Below are 27875 nucleotides of genomic sequence, written 5' to 3'. Positions count from 1 at the left end.
GAGCTTATATGGGATTGTAGACCATTGGGGAGGGGAGGGGAAGAACAGGGAGGGGGAGAAAATTTAAAACTCAAAATCTTATGGAAGTGGATGTTGAAAACCAAAAATAAATAAATTAAGAAAAATAAAAAAGTAAAAATAAAAACTGCTATTTATACAGGTTAAAAAAAGAAAGAAAACTGCCTGTTCATATCCTTTGACCATTATCAATTGAGGTATTGTTCTTATTTCTATAGATTTGATTCATTTTTCTATATGTTTGAGAAATGAAGTCTTTATCAGAGAAACTCACTGTAAAAATTTTTTAAATGGTAATGATTACCAACTAGGTATTTCCCTCCATCCTATTTTCCCCATTTATCCTGCTCACTTTCTCTCCTTTTACCCTTTCTATTCTCAACAGTGTTTTGCTTCTGACTTTTACCTTCCCAAAACTGCCCTCTCTTCTGTCAGCTTTTCTGCTTTCTCTTATCCCTTTCCCTTCCTACTTTCCTGTATGGTAAGATAGATTTCTGTACCCAACTGAATGTGTATATTAGTTCCTCTTTGAGCCATTTCCTAGAAGAGTCAGGTACGTGCTCCCCTCCCTGCTTCTCCCATTTTGCCCTCCACTGTAAAATCTCATTCAGGCATCTTTTATGTCAGATAATTTATCCAATTCTACCTCTCCCTTTCCCCTTCTCTCATTGCATTCTTCTTTCTCATCCCTTAATTTTAATTTTTTTTAGATAATCATAACATCACATTCAACTTATACCTCTGCTTTCTATGTATACTCCTTCTAAATGACCTAATAATGAGAGAATTTTTAGGAGTTATAAATATTTTTCCATGTAGGAATATAAACAGTTTAACTGTATCAAATCACTTATGATTTCTCTTTTTGATTATTTATGATTACTCTTTTTACTTTTCTATGCATCTTTTGCATCTTGTGTTTGATAGTAAAATTTTCTATTCACCTCTGGTCTTTTCTTCAGGAATGTTTGAAACTCCTCTATTTCATTCAATGTCTATTTTTTCCCCTGAAGGATCATACTGAGTTTTACTGGGTAGATGATTCTTGGTTGTAATACTAGTTCTTTTGCCCTCTGGAATATCATATTCCAAGTCCTCTGATCATTTAATGTAAAAGTTGCTAAGTCTTGTGTTATCCTGACTGACTCCATAATATGTGAATTGTTTCTTTATGGCTGCTTGCAGTATTTACTTCTTGATCTGGGAGGTCTGGAATTTTGCTATAGTATTCCTTGGAGTTTTCATTTTGGAATCTCTTTCAGGAGGTGATTGGTAGATTCTTTCAATTTCTGTTTTACCCTTTGGTTCTAGAATATCAGGCAGTTTTCCTTGAAAATTTCTTGAAAGATGATGTGTAGGCTCTTTTTTTGATCATGATGTTCAGGTAGTCCAATAATTCTTAAATTATCTTTACTGGATCTATTTTCCAGGTCAATTGTTTTTCCAATGAGATATTTCACATTTTCCTCTATTTTTTTCATTCTTTTGATTTTTTAATTTCTTGATGTCTCATAAAGCCATTAGTTCCCATTTGCCCAATTCTAACTTTTAAGGAATTATTTTCTTTAGTGAGCTTTTGTACCTCCTTTTCCATTTGGCCAAGTCTGCTTGATTTTTGTATATCTTTTTTCCATTTGACAAATTCTGCTTTTTTTTCCTTTTTTTTTTTTTAGTTTTACGCTTCAGAGCATTTTGGTTTTTTCCCCCAATTATGTGTAAAGATACTTTTTGACATTCATTTTTGTTCGATTTTAAGTTCCAAATTGTTCTCTCTCTCTCTCTCTCTTCCCTTCCCCCTCCCCAAGACAGCAGGCAATCTGATATAGGTTATACATGTGCAATTATGTTAAACATATTCCCACATTAGTCATGTTGTAAAAGAGAAATCAGAATAAAAGGAGAAAACCATGAGAAAGAAAAAAATGAAAAACAACAAGAAAAGTTTAAATAATATGCTTTGATCTGTATTCAGACTCCATAGTTCTTTCTTTGGATGTTATTTGGAAATAAATAACATTTTCCATTGTGAGTGTTTTGAAGTTGTCTTTCATTATTGTATTGCTGAGAAAAGCTAAATCTATCTTATCATTACACATTGTTGCTGTTACTGTGTGCAGTGTTCTCTTGGTTCTGTTTACTTCACTCAGCATCAGTTCATGTAAGTCCTTACAGGTTTTTCTGAAATCCACCTACTCATCATTTCTTACAGGACAGTAGTATTCCATTACATCCATATACCACAGCTTGTTCAGCCATTCCCCAATTGATGGGCATTGCCACAACTTCTAATTCTTTGCCACCACAAAAAGAGCTGCTATAAATATTTTTGTATTTATGGGTCCTTTTCTCTTTTTTATGATCTCTTTGGGATACAGATCTAGTAGTGATATGGCTGGATCAAAGGGTATGCACAGTTTTATAGCCCTGTGGGCATTGTTCCAAATTGCTCTCCAGAATGATTGGATCAGTTCATGATTCCATCAACAATGCATTAGTGTTCCAGTTTTCCCACATCTTCTCCAACATTTATCATTTTTCTTTTCTTTCATATTAGCCAATCTGGTAGGTGTGAGGTGGTACCTCAGAGTTGTTTTAATTTGCATTTCTCTAATCAGTAGTGATTTGGAGCATTTTTTCATATGACTCTAGATAGCTTTTATTTGTCTGAAAACTTCCTGTTCATATCCTTTGACCATTTATCAAATGGGGAATGGCTTGTATTCTTTTAAATTTGATTCAGTTCTCTATATATTTTAGAAATGAGGACTTTATTACAGCACTGGCTGCAAAATTGTTTCCCAGCTTTCTGCTTCCTTTGTAATCTTGGTTGTATTATTTATTTGTTTTTTGTGCAAAGCCTTTTTAACTTAATGTAATCACAAGTATCCATTTTGCATTTCATAATGTTCTCTATCTCTTGTTTGGTCAGAGAAGAATTTATGAATTTTCTTTCTCTGTTTGGCTCCTCCTGGTTTAAGTATTGACACCATATTTGTGTCATAAAAGGAATTTGGTAGGATTCTGCCTATTTTTTCCAAATAGTTTATACAGTATTGGAATTAATTGTTTTTTAACTGTTTGGTAGAATTCACTTGTAAATCCATCTGGCCTTGGAGATTTTTTCTTAGGGAGTTCATTGATAGCTTGTTCAATTTCTTTTTCTAAAATGGGGTTAAGTATTTTAAATATTTAAGTATTATTTAAGTATTTTATGTCCTTTTCTGTTAATCTGGGCAATTTATAACTTTGGTTACATCCACTTTGCATTTCGTAATGTTCTCCATCTCTTGTTTGGTCATAAATTCTTCCCCTCTCCATAGATCTGACAGATAAAATATTCTTTGCTCTCCTAATTTGCTTATGGTATCACCCTTTATATCTAAATCATGTACCCATTTCAACTTTATCTTGGTATAGGGTGTGAGATGTTGGTCTTGGTCTAATTTCTGCTATACTATTTTCCAGTTTTCCCAGCAGTTTTTGTCAAATAGTGAGTTCTTTGGGTTTATCAAACAGTAGATTGCTATAGTTATTTTCTACTGTGTTTTGTGCACCTAACCTATTCCACTGATCCACCATTTTATTTCTTAGCCAAGATCAAATAGTTTTTTGATGATTGCTGCTTTATAATACAATTTTAGATCTGGTTTCTTTGCATACATTTTTGCATCTTCCTTTGCATTTTTTTCATTAATTCCTTTGATATACTTGACATTTTGTTCTTCCAGATGAATTTTGTTATTATTTTTTCTAGCTCTATAAAATAAGTTTTGGTAGTTTGATTGGTATGGCACTGAATAAGTAAATTTATTTAGGTAGAATTGTCATTTTTATTATATAAGCTCAACCTATCCATGAATAATTGATATTTTTCCAGTTGTTTAGATCTGACTTTATTTATGTGAAAAGTGTTTTGTAATTGTGTTCGTGTAGTTCCTAGGTTTGTCTTGGCAGGTAGACTCCCAAATATTTTATATTGTCTACAGTCATTTTAAATGGAATTTCTCTTTCTGTCTCTTGTTGCTGGGCTTTGTTGGTAGTATGTAGAAATGCTAGTGATTTATGTGGGTTTATTTTATATCCTACAACTTTGCTAACATTGTTAGTTTTTTTAAGTAGTTTTTTAGTTGATTCTTTTGGATTCTCTAAATATACCATCATAACATCTACAAAGAGTGATAGTTTTGTGTCCTCATTGCCTATTCTAATTCCTTCATTTTCTTTTTCTTCTCTTATTTCTAAAGCTAACATTTCAAGAACAGTATTGAATAATAGTGGTGATAATGGGAGGTTATCCTTGTCTTACCCCTGATCTTATTGGGAATGCTTCTAGTTTATCCCCATTACAGATAATGCTTGCTGATGGTTTTAAATAGATACTGTTCATAATTTCTTGAAAGATGCTATCCAGGCTCTTTTTTGATCATGGCTTTCAGGTAGTCCAATAATTTTTAAATGATCTCTCCTGAATCTGTTTTCCAGGTCGGTTGTTTTTTTCTAACGAGGCATTTTGCATTTTCTTCTATTTTTTCATTTGATTCATTTCTTTTGATTTTATTTAACTGATTCTTGATATCTCATAGAGTCATTAGCTTCCCCTTGCCCACTTCTAATTTTTAGGGAATTATTTTCTTCAGTTAGTATTTTTACCACCTTTTTTATTTGACCAATTCTGCTTCTAAAGGAGTTGTTTTCTTCAGGGAATTTTTTTTCCATTTGGCCATTTCTATTTTTTAAGAAGTTGTTTTCTTCAGTCAGTTTTTGTGCTTCCTTCTCCAAAATGTTTACTCCTTTTTGTTGACTCTTTCTTTCATAATTCTTCTATATAACTCTTATTTATTTTTCCAATTTTTCTTCTACCTCTCTTACTTGATTTTTAAAATCCTTCCCCCCCTCAGTTATAAATACACTGTTTGGTGAAGGGGCTTGTTAGAGGTGAGAAGGAGCGTTCTGTACACAGATGATCAATATTAAGACACGCTAATTGACCAGACTGGACAGACAGAGACAGACAGACATCTTGTACTTCCCCCACCAACCCGCCTAGCAGAGCATGGCATGGGGAGCCCCCTCAATCATGGCCTGGGTTCGATAACATTTGGTCGGCGGGGGGGTGGCTGGTGAGGGGCAGGTCCTCAGTTGGGAGGAGGTGCCGTGCCAGTTGCTGCCCTCAGAGCAGGAAGAGGGGTATCCTGGAATGGGCGCTTGTGGCTTGAGTACCTGGGAGAGGCTGAGGTAGGCACACTGGTCTCCTCAACATTGCTTGGGGCCTTGCGGGCAAACTCAGGCAGCACGAAGGCTTCATGGTGGATGTCCGAGTTGTAGTATTTGAGGTTCATTTCCTCTACTTGCTCCTGGGTCGGGTGCTGCACTGGTTCTTGGAAGTTAGTGCTCGGGGTCTTGCTGCAGAGCATGGAGCCAATCTGGCCGCTAGGGTACGTGGAGATGGTGCAGTAGGCATATTCCACCACAGGAAACAGAGACTTGCAGAAGTGACGCATCTCCTTGATGAGGTCCAGATGCAACCATTGGCACTCACCCTGACAGCAGAGGATCCCATCATCTTTCAGTGCCGCCTTTATCATCTGGTAATAAGACTCTTTGAACAAACTCTCGGCAGGACCCATGGGGTCCGAGGAGTTGGTGATGATGACATCAAAGGCATCCTGGTTCTGCTGCATGAATTCAAATCCGTCTCTAACAGCTTTGGGCTGGAGTAGCCCATGGCCATGCCTGGCAAGTATTTCTTAGAGACCTGGATCACATCCTTATCAATCTCACACTAGACCACAGATTCCACAGACGAATGCTTCAACACTTCCCAAAGGCCGCCGCCATCCCCACCACGAATGATTAGCGCCTTTTGTGGGCTGGGATGGCTGCAGAGGGGCAGGTTGGCAGTCATCTCCTGCTATGAGAATTCATCCTTCTCTGTGCACTGGATGACTCCATCCAGCACCAGAACGTTACCGTAGGACTTCCTGTGGAAGAGCAGGATCTCCTGGTAGCAGGAGCGCTGGTGGTGGAGCAGCTCATCCACCTGCAGGGACATGGCCTGGCCTGGTTACAGGCTGCACGTCTCCCAGAACCAACCCTCGTGGATGGCAGGGGGCCCAGGCTCCATGGCAGGGCTGGGCGATGCACAGGCTGTGGCTGCCACAGCACAATGGGGCCAGCAGCACCGGCCCGTCTGCCCTCCCGTCAGCCCGCCTAACTTAAAACCTTTTTGAGCTCTTCCAAGTGGAGTCTTTGGGCTTACGATCAATTCATCTACCTTACGATCAACACTATCTACTTAGACTTCACATGTAAGTATTTTGACATGGTTGTCCTCTTCTGATTTTGTGTTTTGATCTTCACTGTCACTACAGTAGCTTTCTATGGTCAGGGCTATTTTTGGCTTTTTTTTTTTTGATCATTTTCAAAAGTTGTGCTCTGCTCATGGGGCACAAGGGGCATTGTCCCAAGCTGTGTTGCTGGGGGCCAGTGCCCTGGTCACTGGCTTTCCATGACAGGGCCTCAGGTGCTTGCAGCTTGCTCACTGTGTTGGAGTGGCCCAGCCTAGTTGCACCATTGTGCCTAGGTTCTAGGATTGGCAATTTGTCTTCTGCACCAGGGCTGGAGACTTCACAGATGGTCTGCTGTGCCACTAGCCTGCTGAGACAGGATCAAGGGACCATGGGTGCTGATCTGTGCTGTAGTTAAGAACCTTCTGCTATCTTGCCTGGACTCTGTCTGCACTGGGCTGCACTCTGCTTTTTTAGGAAAGATAGACCTTTCCTAAAGTCCTTCTAAGTTATCTTAAGCTGGAAAATTGTTTCACTTCATCTTTTTGTGGGTTCTGCCATGCCCAAATCCATTTAGAAGCTTGGTTTAACGTTGTTTCCAAGGGAAACCAGGGAGAGTTTAGGCGGCTTCCTGACTTCTCTCTCTTCCATCTTGGTTTTGCCTCCAATTCCACTTTTCAAGGCATTCTTCTCTGCATTGGATTTTTGTGCCTCTTTTAACATTTGGCCTATTCTGTCTTTTAAGGTATTGTTTTCTTTGGTATTTTTTGTGCCTCTTTTACCAGATATTGACTCTTTTTTCATTATTTTCTTGCATCGCTCTCATTTCCCTTCTCAATTTTTTCCTCTACCTCTCTTACTTGATTTTTAAAATCCTTTTTGAGTTCTTCCATGGCCTGAGATCAATTCATTTTTTTCTTTGAGGCTTTGGATGCAAGAATTTTGACTTTGTTGTCTTCTTTCTGAGTGTGTGTTTTAATCTTCCTTGTCACCTCGTCACTTTCTGCGGTCAGTTTTTTTTCCTGTTGTTTGCTTATTTCCCAGCCCATTTCTTGACTTCTAACTCTATGCTAAAGTGGAACTCTGCTTCCCAAACTTCAGGGGTTTTTTGTGTATCTGCTTTCAGAGGTAATTCTGGGGACCTGTAAGTTGCTGGCTCTTCTGTGGCGGTATGAACTAGGGAGAGGTGTGTTTACTACTCTCCTGTACTGTACACTGGTTCGTGAATGACCACAAGCACTCTTTTCATTCCTGGAAATGTGACCAGGGTCCCTGTTCCCCTGCTGCTGCATGTTCTGCTATGCAGGTGCTCGTCTTTGTACTGGGTCTAAGACCCAGGACTGGGACCCAGATCCAAATATAGGCAGTACAATAGAGTCCTGCCCCTGGTGCTAGCAAAGGGGCGCCTGCAAATCTCCTTCTCACCCATTGTTTGGTCCTCTTACTGTCAGTAAACTGAGAGGTCTGGAAACCACCACTCCTGCCATTGATTCCGTCACCTGGAGGCCTGCTCTTGGTTTGTTGGGGCTGGGTCTGCACTGGCATGGCTTGCCCTGGGCTGTAATCCTCCTTCACTCTGGTGCAACAGACCTTTCCTGTCAACCTTCTAAGTTGGCTTGGGCTGGAAAATTGTTTTACTCTGTCTTTTTGTGGGTTCTGCTGCTCTAGAATTTGTTTAGAGTTATTATTTAAAGGTATTTGGAGGGATTTGAGGGAGGGCTTAGATGAGTCCTTGCCTTTACTCTGCCATCTTGGCTCCATCTGCAGTCATCTTTTCTGAGCTCTTTTTTTTTTTTTTGGACTTGGTGGTCCATTGAGTAGAAGTACAATCCCGAAATTGACTGAATGCTATTCACAAGGTTTTTCTTTTTCTTTTTCTCCTTTTTTAATGATACTGTCAATGCAATTTCATCAGAATATATAACCAATTATGTCTCAAAATAAGTCCAAATTATTTCTCCTTATTATTTGTATATCATATATATAAGTAACAGTGAATTACAGAAAAATCACTTACATTCTTTCAATAATAATATATTTAGTGTCTACCATGTGCAAAGTCCTGTCCTAGGTATTGGGGGAGAAGTATTACAAAAATAATTAAGACACCTGAATATAAATGTCTTAATGAAACAGCTGACCTTACATGAAGATCTGACAGATGCATAAAGCATAGTAATTATATAGCAGAATTCAATATTGTAACATCATAAAAGAAGTGAAAAGTTTTATGTAAGTCCAAGGAAGGAAAGGTAAAAATAGCTAGAAGTTCAATTTAATAATATTAATTCTGATACAGAAATTCCAAGGATGAAACTAGACATGTCTCTGAACATAAAGAGCCCACAGTTTAGTATGAGGAATAAGGTGTGCATACATAACTATAATACAAATTAGAATATGGTAAATTTATTATAAGGATCCAAAGAAAATAGCATGGGAGATTTGAGTCTTAAGGAATGAATCATTTCTGGCTGGGGGGAGGGGAGGAAAATAAGGTTTCAAGAAGGAGGTAGCAGAACTATCTGTTGAAGAAAAGAAAGATTTCAGCAGGAGAGATGAGAGGAAGACAAAAGCCCATTCCAGGAATAGAGGATGACTAGAATGAGATTATAAATAGTTGTCTCTTTTGACTAAAACATAGATTATATAAAGGGGAGTTGTGTTATATAAAGCTAGGAAGATGCAAAATTTGAGCAAGCTTGGTAAAGGCCTTGAATACCAGGCTAAAGAACGTATATTTTATTCAGCAGGCATTGGGAAACCATTGAAGTTTTATGAATCTGTGAAGTGATATGATTAAAGCTATCCATTAAGAAGATTTTTCTGGCTGTTAAGGATGGAGTTAAGAAGAGGGTACCTAGAGACAGTGAGAGACTGGAGGCAGGGAGAATAATTATTAAGCTATTATAATAGTCTGTTCAATATGTAATGAAGTCGTGAACAAGGAGGGTGTCAATGACAAGGAAAGAATGGGATAAATGTTTTTGTCAATCAATAAGCATTTATTAAGTTCTAAGCACTATGCTAAGTGCTGGGCATAAAAAAGGGCAAAAACTGTCCCTGTCCTTAGGGAGTACGAGCTGCAATTTGAGAGACAACGGGTTAAATAATATATTTTGCATGTATATGTATTATGTATATTATATATACATGTGTGTGTAGGTATATGTATGTGTATACCTACACAACATACATATAATAGTTGGAAAGTAATCTGAGAAGGGAAATCCCTAGGAGCTTTGGGGGGGGGTACCTACTGCAGAAGATAGCACTTAAGCTGAGTCTTAAAGGAAGCCAGGGGAACAGAGAGGGAGAGGTGAGGGAGCTGGGGACAGCCGGCATAAAGTAACATATAAATGCTAGCTATAAAGGAACAGGGGCAGGGGCTGAAGTGTCATATTTGGAGAACTTCAAGTAGGCCCCTGTAGTTGGATCATAGAACATATAGAAGGGAGTAAAATGTAAGAAAGTTAGAAAGGTAGAAAGTGTTCAGGTTGTAAAGTGCTTTAAATGCCAAATACTGGAGTTTATATTTGATCCTAGAGATAATAGTGGGTCACTGGAGCTCACTGAGCAGGCGGTGACATAGACCTATGCTTTAGAGAAAACAACGAAAACAACAAAAACTACCTTGGCAACTGGATGGAGAATGAATTAGAGAGGTAAGAAGCAGGGAGACTAGTTAGTAAGCTATTTCCGTAGTCCAGGAAACAATGAAAGCCTGAACTAGGGCTGTGGCTGTGTAAGTGTAGAGGAGGGAACAGATAGCAGAGATGTTGTGAAATGACAAGTTTTGGCAATGGATTGGATATATGAGATAAAAAAGAGTGAGGAATCAAAGATGTCACCAAGGTTGTGAACCTGGGTGACTGGTAGGATAATGGTGCTCTTGAAATTGGGAAATTGGAAAGAGTGGACTTTGGAAGGAAAGATAATGAGTTTTGTTTTAGACATGTTGAGTGTGGTGTCACAAAAGGTAATTGGGGATATAAGACTATAGTTTAGGAGAGAGACTAGAACTAGACATATGGATCTAGGAATCATCTTCATAGTGATGCTAATTGAATCCATGGGAGCTGATAAGATCACCTAGTGTCATAGTGTAAAATAAAAGAATGAGGGATGTAGGACAGAGCCTTAGGGGACATACGTGATTTGTATTTATGACAGGATGAAGAACTAGCAAAGGCACTGAGAAAGAATGATCATACAGAAAGGAGGAAAACAAAGAGAGGGTTGAATCACAACTCAATCAGGAAAGAGTACCAACAAGAGAGGGTGATGAATAAGGGTCAAAGGCTGCTGAGAGTTTAAGATGGATGAGCATTGAGAGAAGACCATTATATTCATCAGTTAGTAGATTACTGGCAACTTTGGAGAAAACAGTTTTCCTTGAATGATGAGTCCAGAAGGTAAATTGCAGAGGATGTAGAAGAGAATGAGGGGCAGGGAAATGGAGGTGCTTATTAGCACAGTGGCCAACATGTGATAAATTAAAAAGCACTTAATAAATGATTATTTATTATTGGCAGACTATTGACTCTCTCAAGGAGTTAATCATGAAGGGGAAGAGGGATATAAGATGACATCTAATGGGGATAGTAAGATCTAGTGAGGGTATTTTTCATAGATAGGAAAGATATGTTCATAGGTAGCAGGGAAAGAGCCAGTAGACAGGGAATTATTGAAGATAAGTGGGGGAAATTTGCTAGAGAAGGTGGAAGGAGATTAAATCAAAGGTTGGCCTTTGTAAGACATAGGGCCATTTTTTCATTTGAAGCTTTAGTTAAGGAGAAGACAGTGTGTGTGTGCATGTGTGTGTAGGGGGGAGTGCCTGCATGATATGAGATGAAGAGAAGGATAGAAGGGGAAGTTCTTGGTGAATGATCACAAATTCTTTTGGTGAAGTATGAAGTGAGAGCCTTAGCTAAGAGGGGTATATGGGGAAGGGGTATATGACAATCTTAACAGAGTTGAGAACGTTTGGAGCAGCTGCTGTGCAGAGTGAGTTTGCAAATCAATTGGGAGGAAATAGAATATTTGCCTTGCTATAGTGAAGTCCCAGGCAAGATTAGATAGCATAAATTTATAGTGGACCTAGTTAACATGATTTTTATGATTTCCCACAGCTCCATTTGGCAGCATGTGAATCAGAATGAAGATTGTAGATGATAGGGGTAATTCACGGTTGGGGTTTGGCAGGTTGTGATTAGATATAAGACAAGGGATTCTAGGGTAGAGGATAGTATAGAGTTAAGTTGGTTCACCAGTGGATTATGACAGGGAAGAGGGAAGAGTGTATTAATAAGTGCAGGAGTGATGGACTGGGAAAGAACTGGAGTGGAAGGAGCAGAGGTCACAGTGAGAACAAAGAAGAAGGTTAGGGGGTTTTAAGGCATGGGGAAAGATGGAATGATAAAACATAATCAGATAAAGGAACTCAGAGTTTTTGAACAAGTAGAACACTTGTAGGTGTAGTAGCCTTCAAAGGTATGGCCATCTCTGTGTGAAACTTTGTTAGAGTTGAAGAATAAGTCACAAGAATTGAGTAGATTGAGGAACTCGAAATTTGGCTATTTGAAGGAGTATCATATGTATTTTGGAATCCCTTATTATGAGGGCAGGAGATAAGGAAGAGATAAAGGCTATGAACTAGGTATTGAATTCATTCAGGAAGTAAGGAGATTGTCAGGAACAGCCACCAGCAACTGCATTGAGTGATAAACTTAAATAGCATGAAAGTTAAAGGAGGAGAGACTACTTAGTGAAGGTGGTAGGAGAGTCTGGTAATGGTGAGCCAGGAGCATTCTTACTCCCTTATCACATCAAGCAGGGAATATGAAACAGTATATTCTGTACTGGAAAGAGTGATAGGGGAAATGGCGTTATTAAGAGGAAGTCGTTTCTCAGTGAGGGCTAGAAGATGGAAGGAATGAGAAAAGAAGAGATTTAAAATGAAAGGAGGTTTGCAGGAATTTTAGAAGGTACAGTGGCAGGGACAGGCAAATCTGGGGTAGGGTTGAGATAGGTGTGAAATAGGTATGAGTTGAGGATGGGGAATAGGATTTGTTTTTAAGCAGTCAAGGGTTTAGAATTATTGGGATGGGAAAAGCGTAAAAGAATGGCATTTTGCTAACCATTGAGTAATGAGTCCAGGCAGAATACCAGTAGTTGGAGAGAGAGCCATTTAAAGGGGCCCAAGACTAGTGCAAGGACCTCCCATGAGGTTCATCCTCCTGGCAAATGTTGAAGTTGTATCCTATGAGATTCTAGGAGTCTTACCTAGGACTTTCAGGAGCAGGTGGAGGTATAGGAGCCCAGGTAGAAGGGTGGGTGTGCCTTGCTTGTCCTAGATAAGACCATGAGGGTCAGGAGATGAAAGAATCCCAGAGCACAGCCCAGGCTAGGATTGATCCTGGGGTAGGGGCTCACTGAAGGGGGCAGCCACCCCTGACTTGTGGCACTGGAGATGGTGCCAGAAGCCTGCAGGTACACTTTCACACTGGAGGTTATAGATAAGTCAGAGATAGGTTGATAAGACTTGGCAAACTTTACTTTATATATTTTTCTGCAAAGGAGTTAATTTCAAATGGTATTTAGTGGTGTGCTTAGTTTGTGCAGCTAATCTTATGAATATACATAGGATAATTTTAAGAATCAGAGATAGAATGGAACTATAAGAAAAAGTTTCCTGTGGGACAAAAGTGAATGCCAGTTGATCACTCTTTTCAACAGTGGATCCTTTAATGTGATGCATTGAACTGTCACTTTAGGAGAATGTTGCAATGAATGATACTCAGTTGAAAATTAAGTATTGATCTTGATAATGTGGTTAAACCATTAAGTCCAATTCAAGCCAAGCAACTGATCACAGAGAATTAAGTCAAATACTTGGGAGTTTTGCTATATAAACCAAACATAAATTTGTTGATTTTTATTTGAATATTTATATTAAAATTACATGACTAAAATAGCTCAATGAGTTAGCTATCATATTTCCGTAAGTTCAAAGTGATCAGTATAATTTATAGTGGTAGAAACTACAAAAGTTATAGTTATGGTGTAGTGGAAAGAGCACTGAACTTCTTCCTAGAACCCAGTCAGAACTGGGGCTGAATCCTAATTCCAGCACTTATTAATAGAATGAGATTGATGGCAAGCAGATTACTTCACTTATCTGAACTGTAGTTCCCTCATTTGTAAAATGAAAGCAAGTTGTCATCATCATCATTTGTTGTTACATTTGAGTCTGGATCTGTAACTTTATTGGTATAGGGAACTCCCAATGAGGAAAGTCCTTCTGCCAGTGCAGTTTTGTTATTTATCATATTAAAGAGTTGCCTAGGCCCTTAGAAATTAAGTGACTTGCCCAGTGTCAACTAACTAAAATGTGCCAGAGGTAGGTCTTGAATCCAGGTCTTCTTGACTCTGAGGCTGGTCTTCCATTACACCATGCTGCCTCTCATTGCTCATTAATCAATTAATGGTAGCTAAAATTAATTATATATGAGAAATTTCAATCATTTATAAGTCAACAGGCAATACATAATACTAATACACTTCCCCCCATATGCTTGAGAATTCAGCACATCACTTGTACTGGAACCAGAACATCATTACAGATAGAACTAGGGCCCCCAACTACCTAACCATAAACTTGATCCAGAGAAACTTAAGAACAATCTTTCTAATAGATATTCCCATGCCAGATACTCATAATTTCCAAACTATATGAAAGGAAAAGCTTTCGAAATATAAAAATCTAGTTAAAGATATTAGAACCACATGGGAGCAGAATAGGTACATATCATCCTATGAAGATGCTTTCAATCAGTTTACAAGAGGTGCACTTAAATTCCAATACTCTTACCAGTTATGAAAAGCAGATATGCATAATAGTCTTCAGAGTTTTAAATATAAAAGAGTAATAGCAAGAAAGCAATTTCTCTTCAAACCATTTCTATCCAAACTTCATCAAAAAAGGTTTTAAGAAGTACTTCTGTGCTTGAAAAGAAGCTTAAATGTATACTATTACTGAAATTAGTTTTGCCTCCTGCAGGAATTATTTTAATATCAAGGCACAAAGGAGAAGGACATATGTCAGACTTTACCTCATGTGTATCAGTCCAATTCTATACTAGCTCTTGTTTCTCCAGTTTAAGAGAAAAATGAAATTCAGTGTAGTCATCTTCATTAAACCACTACAATTATATAATTTTATTCTGTGATATAATAATCTTGAACCACTAAAACATAATTTGGGAATTGAGAGCTAGTATAGTATAATACAGTAGAAAAGCACTAGACAGTGCCTTCGAGAAGACCTGGATCCAGGGCTTTATTTTGCCATTGATTAGCTTTGTGAGTTTAAGTAAGTTGTTTAACTTTTCTTACCTTAGGCTTCGTTGTCTACAAAATAGGGATAGAGACTACACTTGTGATTTCAGTTTTATAAGGAATTCCTAACTCCTTCTATCAGTGCATATTGACACCACCTTTGCAATATATAGTCTTAGAGTTGCCTACTAGAGCACTGAGGGGTTAAGCAATTGCTCAGGATCACACAACCAGTGTACTATCTTGAGTTAGAACTTGAACTTGGGTCTTCCTACCTTTTATGCCAGTTCTATAGCTACCATGTTATGCTGCCTCTTTGTCTGTAAAACAAATATACTTACACTACCCACCCCTTAGTGCTTTTGTAGTGGAAGTGCTTTGTAAACCAAGGTTGTTGTTTTCACAATTTCAAAATTGATGATGTATTTTTGTGAAAATAAATAGCTGGAAAGTTATTCAATAGATTTAATGAACTTAAGTGAAGAAATAAGTATTCAGAATTAAAAATATTATATACTCATTGAACTTCATTTCTTCCTCATCAACATCTTTCCCATTCTGGAGAAACCAACCCTGTGTGACTCTATTATACTCTGTCCCTATCCTTTTCTTCTTGCCACTGCCTCCCTCAATCTGTCCGCCCTCTTATTACTACCCTCTCTTTCCCCCTTCCCCTCCAACTTCTTGGATAAGATGGATTTCTATACCCAATTGAATGTGTATATGTAATTCCCTTTTTGAAAGCATTTCCCCCTCCATTGTAAAAACTCTTCCTTGTGTGCCTGTTTTGTGTGAAATAGTTTTCCTCACTCTTCCTTTCCCTTCCTCTTTCTTAGTACATCCCTCTTTCCCAGACTTCCATCTATCCTAATCCTCCTAATTTCTTCAGAGATATGTGATAAAGATAATGATTTATTAACAGTATATCACTGAATTAGTCCTTTGGAATGTAATCACTCAAGGTCTCTATTACTTTCAATGATTGAAATCCCTACTTCACACCTCAGAATCCCTCTATACTTACTTGCTTTTCCTTTGCTCTAGGCTCTGATGGAAAGGTAGATCATCTCCTTGTCAAGACCAGTCTCGCTATTCGTGCTCATGCTCACACTCGCGTTTTTTCCAGTTTACCTCATTCCTTCTCTCATCTTCAGCTTATTCCTATATATCCCCCTTTCTACTGCTTCTACAAACGCACCTGCCTAGGCTTTCCCTATCCTTAAAAAAGTCTTAATGTCAGCCTGCCATCCCCTCTAACTGTATATGCAGTTTTATATATCTCCTTCCATTCTCTGCCCTGCTGAACTTTTGGAAAGAACTGTTTATGCTTGTTGCCTCAATTTGCTCAGCGCTACTCAGCCCCTTACTGTCTGACCTTTGATCCTACCACTCATAAAATTGATCTCTTAAAGGTTACCAGTAATCTCTCTAAAGTATTATTTATGTTGATTTATTTTGGTTTCCTATGACACACATTTTCTAATATATTCCTCCCCCATCCTGACTCAGCAAACCATCTTTTGAAAAAAGAAACAGAAAAGTAGATTGGTAAAACTAACTAACCTAAGTCATGTCAAGAGTATTTTTTAAAATAATACTCCTTTTAATTTCTCAATATTGCTAGTTTATAATGTTGCATTTTGACACCTTTATTATGCTGTTAACTTGTTTTTTATTTTGTTTATTTAATCTTCCTTTATTTTCTTTTTTATCATTTTGTTTGGTTTATTGATTTTTATGAAATCTTTTTTGAAAAATCACATTTTAACTTTGCATAACATTTCTATATACTTTTCTATAGTAATTTCCATTTTATCCATTTCTCTTCTGATTTTAAGATTTCCTCCTTTCCATTTCTTTTAGGTTTGCTTATTTAATTTCTAATTTTTAAAAACTGAATACTCAGTTCATCAAACTTCTCTTTTTCTGTTTTTTTAATGTTTATTTTCAGAGAGAAAATTTTTCTTCTGAGGAATACTTTGGTTCCATCTCATTTTGTTTTGTTTTGTGATCTCATTGTTATTATTCTCTTTCATTTAGTTATTGTTACTGTGATTTGTTCTTTGACTCCCTCATTCTTTAGAATGCTATTTTGAAGTTTTCATTTGGATCTTTACCTTTTGTCCGTATTCTATGAATTAATAACTTTCTTGTCTTAATGTCTATAAAAGGGTATGTTTAGTTTTGTGGAAATTTTTGCTTTTTACATTTACTTGTTATTTCTTTATCCCTTAGTACATGGTCTGTTTTTGTAAAGGTGACATGAAGTGCTAAGAAATACATATATTCTCATCCCCATTCAGAAGATAGCTTAAGCCTTTTGGCTTTAACTTCTGAAAGAGTTTTTTTTTAGTTCTATTTTCTATTTGTTTTTCTTTCTATCATTCAGTTATATTTCTCTAGCATTAGCAGAAGAATATTAAAGTCTCCTGCTATTATTGTTACTATATGTGTCTTTTTAAATTCATGTAACTTTTTCTGAATTTAGATGCTGTGCCATTTAATCCATATATAATTAATTTGATGGTGGTTTATTGTCTGTGGTTCCTTAAAGCATAATAGTTTCCCTGTATATCCTTTATTACTATAAATTTTTACTTTTGCTCTATCTGATAGCATCTGATAGCAACTCCTTGTTTAGAATAATTTGACACATAGTAAATTTTTCACTTGTGTTTGTGGTGTGCAACAGATAATTGGGTTTTGGGTTTTTTTTTTCATTCTATCATTCTTTCCTTGTATCGAATTATTTAATATGTTCACATTTAAAATTTTGATTGTTAGGCTTTTGTTTTCTCCATTATTTCTTTTGTATTGATTTGTATTACTTTTAAGAGAGTATGTTGTCCCTGTGATTAGTTTTGCTTTTATTCTTTATTGTTGGTCTGTTCCCACAAACTCTGTGCATTTAATTGACCAATCAACCAACAAGCATGTATTAAGCATCTACTACATGCTAAGTATTTTACTAGATACTCAGGATAAAAAGACAAAAATGTGCCAGTTCTTGCTCTCAGGGAGAAGGTAATATGTGTGTGTGTGTGTGTGTGTGTGTGTGTGTGTATGTGTATGTGTGTATAGATGTGTGTATGTATGGAAATAATACAAGGAATAATAATATAAAGAAAACCTTATTGTAGAAGGTGGTGCTTGAGCTAAGTCTTTATGGAAGTAAGGGAATCTACAAGATAGAAGTGAGTAGGGAGTATATTTCAATCATGTCTCTCAATTAAAAAATATAATTCACAAAGAAAGTAATGTTGGATGGAAGCAGTGTTATGTGATAGGAGTCACTATATGCCCTGAGTTATGATGCCCAGGCCTATCTCTATCCTTAATATGATTGGTCTCCATTCTCAAGACCGTTTTGTTGTATCTTTGTTTAATGTCTACTCCCTCACCACTCTGAAGGCTGGCTGCTCTTAAAATCTCATTACATCCTTTCACTTGGGATGGGACAGGGTGTAGGGAGGTATAATTCTTTCTAAAAGAAGGTAATCTCCTAATGTGCTAATTCCTCGCAGACAAAATCCATTCCAAGGTCTCTTTCTCATACTACGGACATACATTTATTTCTTCTACCATCAAAATATTCTTTAGTTAGCATCCTTTCTTTTTCCCTTTTAGGGCACGAACATGTCCCTTGTACTTCTATCCCAGTTTACCCTTTATCCTATCCTCCAATAGCCATCACTCCTATTGCAAAACTAAAGGAATTATTTTTTTCTTGTTCTCCTATAGACTTGGAAGAAGTAAATCACCCACAACTTTCTGTTACTTATCTCCCCATTCGTACAATTTCCTATTCTTATTACCTGCCACAAAAAATAATGTGTGAATTATAGGATCACAGGGGATTTAGAACTTGTACTCTTCAACTCTTTTTTTTTTTTGCATTCCATCTCCTGATTCTTTAAGTTCCCTTTCAGTGTATAGCCTTTTAGATACTTTTTGTCCCTCAGTGATCTGTTTTTGTTCTATTTCGAATAGATCAGTCTTTAAAAAAATACTTTTAAGCCTGAAAGAACTGGATTCATCACTTAATTATTTTCCCTTGGTAATTGTACTTTTCTTTCTCGTGCTTCTGTTGTTTGTAAATTGAATAGTCTGCTTAACACAGGGAGAGTGTTTTGGGAGTGTTTCCAGAATTTGTTCTTTTGGGTTGTAGCTTGAGTTCCTTGCTTTTTGGATTCTATTGTTCCACTCTCTTCTTTTATATTTAATGAATATGGAATAATCTTCAATTATTTAAATTGACTTTCTTTTGACTGCTTGACAAATTTGTTGTTATTCAAAATGTTAAATTTAACCATTTTTTAACCTTTGAAGTAGAAATAGATTTTTTTTTCTGGAAGTGACTAGTAGATTCTCTCAGTCAGTTCTTTGCTGTTTATATTTTTAAAAATTGTCAAATATTTCTTGTATTGTTTCCTGCAGAATGATATCCAGATTTTTAAGATTTGTTTTATTCTTCTAGAAAAACTGTGATTGTTGCAGTATCTATGTTCATTTAATCATCAAGGTCAATTGACTTGAATTATGTAAAATTCAGGTCTTCTGTTAACTTTGTCGTCTCTTTGTTCTTCTGCAAAATTTTCTTCCATTTCAGCATTTTTGTGTTTCATTTCTTTATTTTTACTCTCAGTGTCTGCTTCTTTAGAAGGATTTTCTATTGTGTACTCAGTTTTTCTTGCTCTGTTACTTGTCATTGAGAACTCTGATTTCTGAGTTAAATCATTCCTCATTCTTTTAAAAATCCTATTTCTCTTTTGAAGTATTCTAGAGTTTCTTGAAGTTTTATGATCTTTGGGACTGCTGCAGGATTCTTTCTCAACAGTCAGTCAGTAAACAAACATTTATTATGTGCCTGCTATGTGCTAGGCACTGTGCTAAATGCTAGGGATACAAAGAAAGGCAAAAAGAAAGTCCTCGCTCTCAAAGAGCTTACAGTTTAATGGGGGATACAATATGCAAGCAACTATATATAAGCAAGATATATATAAGATAAATTAGGGGTGGTCTCAGAGGGAAGGCACTAAGATTAAAGAGGACTAGGAAATGTTTCTTGCAGAATGTAGGACTTTAGATGAGGCTTGAAGGAAGCTAGGAAAACCAGGAGACAGAGATGAGGAAGGAGACAATTCTTAGCATGGGGGACAGCAGGTTAAAACATTCAGAGTTGAGATGTGGAGTAGAAGGAATAATGAGTCCAGTGTTACTGGATTGTAGAGTATGTGGAAGGGAGTAATGCATTAGAAGACTGGAAAGGTAGGAAAGACCTAAGTTATAAAGGGCTTTAAAATCCAAACAGGGGATTTTATATTTGATCCCGAAAGCACTAGGTAGCCACTGGAGTTATTGAAGGGGGTCAGGAAGGGGAGGAGAGGGATACGGGGATATGGTCATACCTGTGTTTTGGGAAGGTCAATTTGACATCTGAGTAGAGAGAGACCAACCAGTAGGATATTACAGTAGTCCAGGTTTGAAGTGATAGCCTACAACTGGGTGTTGTCAATGTCAGAGGAGAGAAGGGGGTATATTCATGAAATGTTACAAAAATAGAAATTATAGAACTTGGCAACAAATTGGTTATAGGAAATGAGAGAGACAATGAGATGTCAAGGATGACACCTAAGTTGTGAGAGCCTGAGTGACAAGGAGGATGGTAGTACTGTGCACAGTAATAGGGATGTAAGAAGAAGGGGATGGGGAGGATTTCATAGTAAAGATAATCATATCAGTTTTGGATATGTTGAGTGTAAGATATCTATGACACTCAGTTCAAAATGCCCAGTAGGCAGTTTTCAGGTATTTTTGTTCCTTTTTCATCACAGTATAATATCTGTTCATAGTGCTTTGCACTCTTTTTAAAAATTTATCATTCTTCACTCTTTTTTATGGTCTTCTCTGCTGGCTCTCTCTTGAACTTTTGGTCTTTCATTCTTCTTTTTATATTCCTAGTCACTCTTCTTTGGTTTCCATCCTCACTCTGGTTCTTTTCTCCTTCAACTGCTTTATAGTTACTTCATTCAGTCTGGGGTTCTGAGTTTTCTCAGTCTTCTCAAGTCGGGAGTGTGTGTGGATCAATACACTTGGGTCTCTCCCCTGAGAAAAGAGGCTGGCTCTAGGTAGTGTTACAAATTCTTTTCCCCTCTAGTTTGTGGATCTGAGTGCATTTGAGTTTTTTGCCTTGTGTATCTTCCCCAACATTCCTTTGGGTCCAGTAGCTTTCTTTCCTTTTTGGAGTTAGGATAAATCAGTATTTGCTCCCTTTATGAGGTGAGGGGAAGTTCCAGCTTACTCATTGCAAAAGGACTAGTCAGAGGTCCCTATAACCAGATCTTGAATCACTGGCTTGCGAATTTGCTTGTACTTATCATGTCAGACTCATGGCATAGGTTTGAGGTGGAGATTTCTTTGGGAGCTCTAAATTTAAATTATTTGGTATTATTTCATGAGGGTTTTTTTTTACCTTGCATCACGTTTTTGTTATATTGTCTTACAGATTCAACTTTGGCGACTCAACATTTGACACTTAATTCCTTTTTTTGAGGTTTTGGGTTTGATGAAGATTTGTGACAATCAGATACTCTGCCATCTTACTAGTTATGTGATTCATAAATAAATATTGACCAGTAATCACTTAGCTGCTAAATCTAATGGACTTTTTTCAGACATCACCCCTTTTGAGCTCTCCACAATGTTTAATATTGTTGGAGTAGGAGGGTGGGGCCAAGATGGCAGAGTAAAAGCAGGGAATCGCCTCCAAATACTTGTAAAATATGACTCTAAACAAATTCTAGAGCAGCAGAACCCAGAAAAAGACAGAGTGAAACAAATTTCTAGCCCAAGACAACCTGAATGGTGGATGGGAAAGATCTGTTGTGTTGGGCTGGGAGAGGAGCACGGATCAGCGTGGGCCATACCAACAAAGATGGGGCCCAGGAAACCCAGAGCAGGCCTTAAGGAATTGAATCAAGGAGAGATGTGAAGGTTTCCAGACTTGTCAACCCACAAACACCAAAGACAGTTTAGAAGGTCACTGGGAAAGGTCTATCAGACCTGGGTGAGAGAGAAGTATAGTCCAGCCCTGGCCCTACCACAACCCCAGGGTGGTGGCTGGAGCAGTGGTGGCCACAGTGGCAGCAGCTGCTTCTGGAGCTCTTAGTCCACAGTGTGTGAGGATCATAGGCTGATCATAGGGGGATTGCAGGCATCTCTTTGGTGGCGCTGAGGCAGGATTCTCTTGCTTTGCCCGTGCTTGAATCTGAGTCCCAGTCCTGGTGGCAGTCCTGAGGCAAGGAGTAAACACCTTTCCTTAGATCATACCAAGTTGGAAGAACTGAAAAGTTATAGGTCCGTAGAAGTATCTCTGAAAACAGCTACATAAAACCCTTGAAGCTTGGGACGGTATACCCTCCATACTAGAGCTTATCTTAACGAAGAGTTAAAAAGTCAAGTAACTGCCTAGGAAGATATGCAAACAGAGGAAAAAATACTCAGACTATAGAATCTTATTTTGATGACAAGGAAGATCAAAATGTACAACCAGAAGAAGACAACAAAGTCAAAATCCCTCCATCCAAAGCCCACAAGAAAAATATGACTTGGTCTCAGGCCGTGGAAGAGCTCAAAAAGGATTGTGAAAATCAAGTGAGACAAGTAGAAGAAAAATTGGGAAGAGAAATGAGAGTGATGCAAGAATATCATGAAAAGCAAGTCAGCTGTTTGGTAAAGGAGATATATATATATACAAAAAAATACTGAAGAAAATAACACCTTAAAAAACAGACTAGTCCAAATGGCAAAAGAGGTCCAAAAAGCCAGTGAGGAGAAGAATGCCTTAAAAAGCAGAATTGGCCAAATGGAAAAAAGGAGGGCCAAAAGCTTACTGAGGAAAATAATTCATTAATAATTAGAATGGAGCAAATGGAAGCTAATGACTATGAGAAATCAGCAAATTATAAAACAAAACCAAAAGAATGAAAAAATAGAAGACAGTGTGAAATATCTCTTTGGAAAAACAACTGACCTGGAAAATAGATCCAGGAGAGATAACTTCAAAATTAGTGGACTACCTGAAAGCCATGATCAAAAAAAAAAAAAGGCGCTTAGGCATCATCTTTCAAGAAATTATCAAGGAAAACTGTCCTGATATTCTCAAACCAGAGGGTAAAATAGAAATTGAAAGAATTCACTGATCACCTCCTGAAAGAGATCTCAAAAGGAAAATTCCCAGAAATATTATAGCCAAATTCCAGAGTTCTCAGGTCAAGGAGAAAGTATTGCAAGCAGCGAGAAAGAAGCAATTTAAATATTATGGAAACAAAATCAGGATAACACAAGATTTAGCAGCTTCTACTTTAAGAGATTAAAGGGCTTGGAATATGATATTCCAGAGGTCAAAGGAGCAAGGATTAAAACCAAGAATCACCTACCCAGCAAAACTGAGTGTAATCAATGAGGGGGAAAAATTGATATTCAATGATGTGGAGGAATTTAATGCATTCTTGAGAAAAAACCAGAGCTGAATAGAAAAATTGACTTTCAAATGCAAGACTCTGGAGAAACATGAAAAGGTAAACAGGAAAGAGAAATCATAAAGGACTTATTAAGGTTAAACTGTTTACATTCCTACATGAAAAGATGATATTTGTAACTCATGGGACCTTACTCATTATCAGGGTAGTTAGAGGGAATATATATATATATATATTTTATATATATATATGTATATAGACAGAGGCCACAGGGTGAGTTGAATATGAAGGGATGATATCTAAAAAAGAAAATTAAGGGGTGAGAAAGGAATGTACTGGGAGAAAGAGAAAGGGAGAGGTAGAATGGGGTAAATTATCTCACCTAAAAAAGTCAAGAATAAGCTTTTATAGTGGAGGAGAAGAGGGGGGGAAGTGAAAAGGAATGAGTGAACTTTACTCTCATGAGATTTGGCTTAAGGAGGGAATAACATACATACCCAACTGGGTATGGAAATCTATCTTTCTCTACAGAAAAGAAGGGGGGGAAGGGGATAAAAGAGAGAGGGGTGATAGAAGGGAGGGCAGATTGGGGGAGGGGGTAATCAGAAGCAAATATTTTTGAGGAGGGACAGGAACAAAGGAGAGAATAGAATAAATGGGGGTGGGGATAGGATGGAGGGAAATATAGCTAGTCTTTCACAATATGACTATTATGGAAGTGTTTTACCTGACTGCACATGTATGGCCTATGTCAAATTGCTTGCCTTTTCAGTGAGGATGGGTGGGGAAGGAGGAGAATTTGGAGCTCAAAGTTTTAGAAACAAATGTTAGAAATTATTTCTGCATGCAACTGGGAAGTAAGATACACAGACAAAGGAGTATAGAAATCTGTCTTACCCTACAGGAAAATAGAAGGGGAAGGGGATAAGAGAAGGAGGTAGGGGGAAATAGAAGGGAGAACAGATTGGGTGAAGAGAGAATCAGAATGCAGGCCATCATGGAGTGGGGAGGGGAAGAATGAGGAGAAAATTTGGAACTTAAAATCTTCTGTAAATGAATGTTGAAAACTAAAAATAAATAAATTGGTAAAAAAAGATCAAAAATATTGTTGGGGTAGGATGTGAATTAATGTTTGCGGAATTTAAATGATTTAATATTTTGTTATCTACTTTTTATAACTTGCCTTTTTAATATAATAGTATTAATATAATACTATTATTAATATACTAACTTGATATAATATAGGTAACAGTTTAACATTAAAATATTAGCCAAAAGTATCTTAAGATCATGGAAACATAGAAATAAAAAGAATTTTGAAAGATCTTTTAGTTCGCCCCAATTCTAATTACTAAATTACAAAATGTACCAGGTTCCATTCTAGATGCTGAGGATACAAAGACAAACTTGGAAAAAAATGTCCCATGATTTCAAGGAGCTTACAGGCTAAGTAAAAGATACAACAAACAATATGTATGTCTGTGTGTGTATGTGCAATTTTTTCTGTGTATATGCCAAATAGATGCAAGATAATTATTGGAGAATGAGCTAGCAGCTGTGGGGGGTGGATCAGAAAGGACTTCATATAGAAAATAGCACTTGTTCTGTCTTGAAGGGAACATGGAAGTCTGAGACAGGGAGAAGAATATGGAGAACATACTAAGCATAGGGGACAGCCTTTGCTTGTCCTTGTGCAAAGGCACAGAAGTAAGAGATGGAATGCCACGTATGAGGAATTGTAAGAAGACTACTTTGCCTCAATCACTGTATATGGTTTAGAAGTGATGTGCAATAAAGCTGGAAAGGTAGGTTGGAACCAGATTGTAAAGAACTTTAAATGCCAAGTAGAGGAGCTTATGTTTAACCACTATTGAATAAAGAAGTGATATGGTCAGATTAAAGAAATCTACTTTGGCAGCTGTGGTTTTTTGGTTTGATTGGAGAGGGGAGAGACTTGTGTCTGGAAGACTGTTTGAGTAGCACAAGTGAGAGGTGATAAGCACTTGAACTAAGGTGGTGGATATGTGAATGGATAGAAAAAGATAGTTGCAAGAGAAAAAATGGTAAGATGTGGCAATGGATGGGACATGAATGACAGTGAAGTTGAAGATGTGGATGACTAGAAGAACAGTGATTCCCTTGACAGAAATAGGGAGTGTGGTAGAATGAACCACTTTGGGGGAAAGATTATGTATTTATTTATCTGTCTATTAATTGATTAATTCATTTTTGCATTTTGAATTTGAAAAGCCTAAGGGACAGGGAAGAAGGAGAGGAAAGTTACTATAACACTTAGCACAGTGTCTAACAGATAGTAGCCACTTAAAAGTTGTTTATTGATTAATAGAGGTGCATGGGATGAAGCATATATAATGATGAAGGAAGGGATGAGGGGAATAAATATCTGATGGATGTCACTTTCAGCTGAACCAGATATGGGAACACACACATGGATTTCAGTATAGAATTCCATTAAACTCCAGAGAGAAGTAGGAGAGGACAAGGACAAACAAAGAGTAGAGAGGGGTCTAAGAATGAGGGCAGGAGAAGTACAGAAATAGTCATAAACAAAACGGAATTGAATGTTGGAGGGAAGAATGTGGAATAGGTGCTGAAGTCTACAGATGTTTGTTACTTCTTTTTAGGATGATATATTTCTAAGCCTTGTTTGGATGTTTGACAGAGAGAGGGGGAATCTGGGTTCCTCTACTAGAATGCTGCCATCTTCCCACAACCCTCTCTATGTGAGAATTCTGAAAAGGAAGGAATCTCTTCTGGCTTGGCAGCAGGAATGGGGGTCAGAGAAGGTTTTGTGGACAAAATGGCATTTGACAAAAATGTTCTTCCAAATGCAAAGGTCTGTCACCTTCTTGCTAAACTTTTAATTATTTCTTATTACCTATAGATAAAATAACAAACTTTTTAGCCTGGTATTTAATGCCTGTCATAATCTGAATCCATCCTATTCGTTTGGCCTTATTTTATACTTCCCTACATTCCAGGTAAACTAGACTACAGTTATCCCTTCCACATAATGAGATTTAGGAATGTGGTGCCCCTGGTTTCTGAAAAAATCCGAGTAAAATTTTTTTGTCCCTCCCTTCATACCAGAGAAGTCTGAATTATTCTGGTATTAAAAGATGAAATGTGTTGCTATTATACAATACCATATAAACATTTTATGCATTTCTGAGTTTCTAAACTTTTTCCATGTTGTCTACTGGCCTTTGTGTGTCATCTACAGCTTTCCCAAAAAATTCCCATTTAATTTCTTATGTCATGTTGTGATATATTGAAACCACAATGGGGAAAGTCACAACATTTTCCACCAGTTCCACTGCCTTTGAACTTCTTTGTATTTCTCCATCGTGCTTTCCTTCCAATGGAAATTTGTCATTGAGAAGTCTCATTATCCTGCAAAACTGAATATGCCTGGTACTCACATCTCATCAGTACCTTCTGCCCCTCTGATTGGATACTCTGACTGGAGGACAGAGCCAGGGATCTAGAGCCTCTGTTTAAGAAAGGGGCTTAGTAGAGTCTTTTCTTCATTCCCCACTAGCTGCACTGCTTTTGGACTACTCCATTGTGCCCCTGCACCAAATATCTTCTTCCCCCAACTTTTCATCTTTCTTTTGTGTGTTGTCTTCCTTCTTTAGGGTATAGATTCCTTGAGGGCAGGGACTGTCAGTTTTGTTTTTTTTTTTACTCCTAATTTGTATCTCTGGTGCTTAGAACTGTGCCTGGTCCATATTAGGCACTTAATAAATGTTTATTGACCGGCTGACTCAAATGTTCTTTGAATACTTTTTATGGATCTCTTTTTGTACCTAATTCCTTTTTACCTTTTATCACACTTATTGGTTTATGTGTCTTATCCCTCACCCCCTTACCCCAAACTCCTTGATGGAAGAAACTGTGTCTGCACTTAGTTTATACTTATTAAGTTTTTATCAAATTCACATGAGGGGAGATTTTGTCACGCACCTGGTTGTAGCAGTAGTAGCACAATTACACGATCTTTCCACTTGTACCATACTACTTTCTAATCATTCTAAAAGGTTGCTGTCTGTGCTTTTTAAAAGTTCATACTCTTAACAGAGGAAGCTATTCTGTTGTTAAGAAGTCTTGCTATTCTTATGTTTTCAAGAAAGGTTATATAATTGCAGCTCCCTTAGCATTTTCTTTAAGGCCATATTTCCCAAAGCTTTAATAACTTTCATTGTTCTTTCTGTGACTCTCTTTAAGCTTTCTATATATTGCTCAAGTTATGAAGTCCCAAATTGGACCTCCTAGTCTAACATTATTGACTGGTGTAAAATGATTACCTTGATATTCTAACAGACAGTATGAATTACAGCAGCATGCTGGTATTATAGTGCCAACAGTTTATATTTGTATAATGTGTTAAAGTTTACAAAGCTCTGTCTTCATATTTAACTAATAAAATAGGTAGTGCAAGCATAATTATCACTGTTTTACAAAAAAATTATGCTGAGTCATGGGCAGCTAGATGGCTCAGTAGATAGAGCTCTGAGCCTAGAGTCAGGAAGTCTTGACTTCAAATCCAGCTCAGACACTTACTATCGGTGCAACCGTGAGCAAGTCGCGTAACTTCTGTTTGCCTTAATCCACTGGAGAAGGTAATGCCAAACGGCTCCAGTGTCTTTGCCAAGACAACCCCATGGACATTATGGCCCACAAGGTTACAAAGAGTCAACAACAACAATAATTCTGAGTCATAAGGAGG

At 37.4% G+C, this 27875-nt stretch overlaps 1 protein-coding gene and 1 pseudogene across 1 annotated transcript in view; one reads left to right on the top strand and one right to left on the bottom strand.

Annotated features, from left to right (window-relative positions):
• Nucleotides 1-27875, top strand: part of EML1 (EMAP like 1) — a 218804-nt gene that overhangs the window by 4744 nt on the left and 186185 nt on the right.
• Nucleotides 5154-6142, bottom strand: LOC144455463 (spermidine synthase pseudogene; annotated as a pseudogene).

Source organism: Phascolarctos cinereus, unplaced genomic scaffold, assembly GCF_003287225.1.
Source record: "Phascolarctos cinereus isolate Bilbo 61053 unplaced genomic scaffold, phaCin_HiC Scaffold_2;HRSCAF=192, whole genome shotgun sequence".
Classification (NCBI taxonomy): Eukaryota; Metazoa; Chordata; class Mammalia; order Diprotodontia; family Phascolarctidae; genus Phascolarctos; species Phascolarctos cinereus.
Note: the sequence above shows the minus strand (reverse complement) of the source record. Positions and strands in the feature narration are given on the sequence as shown.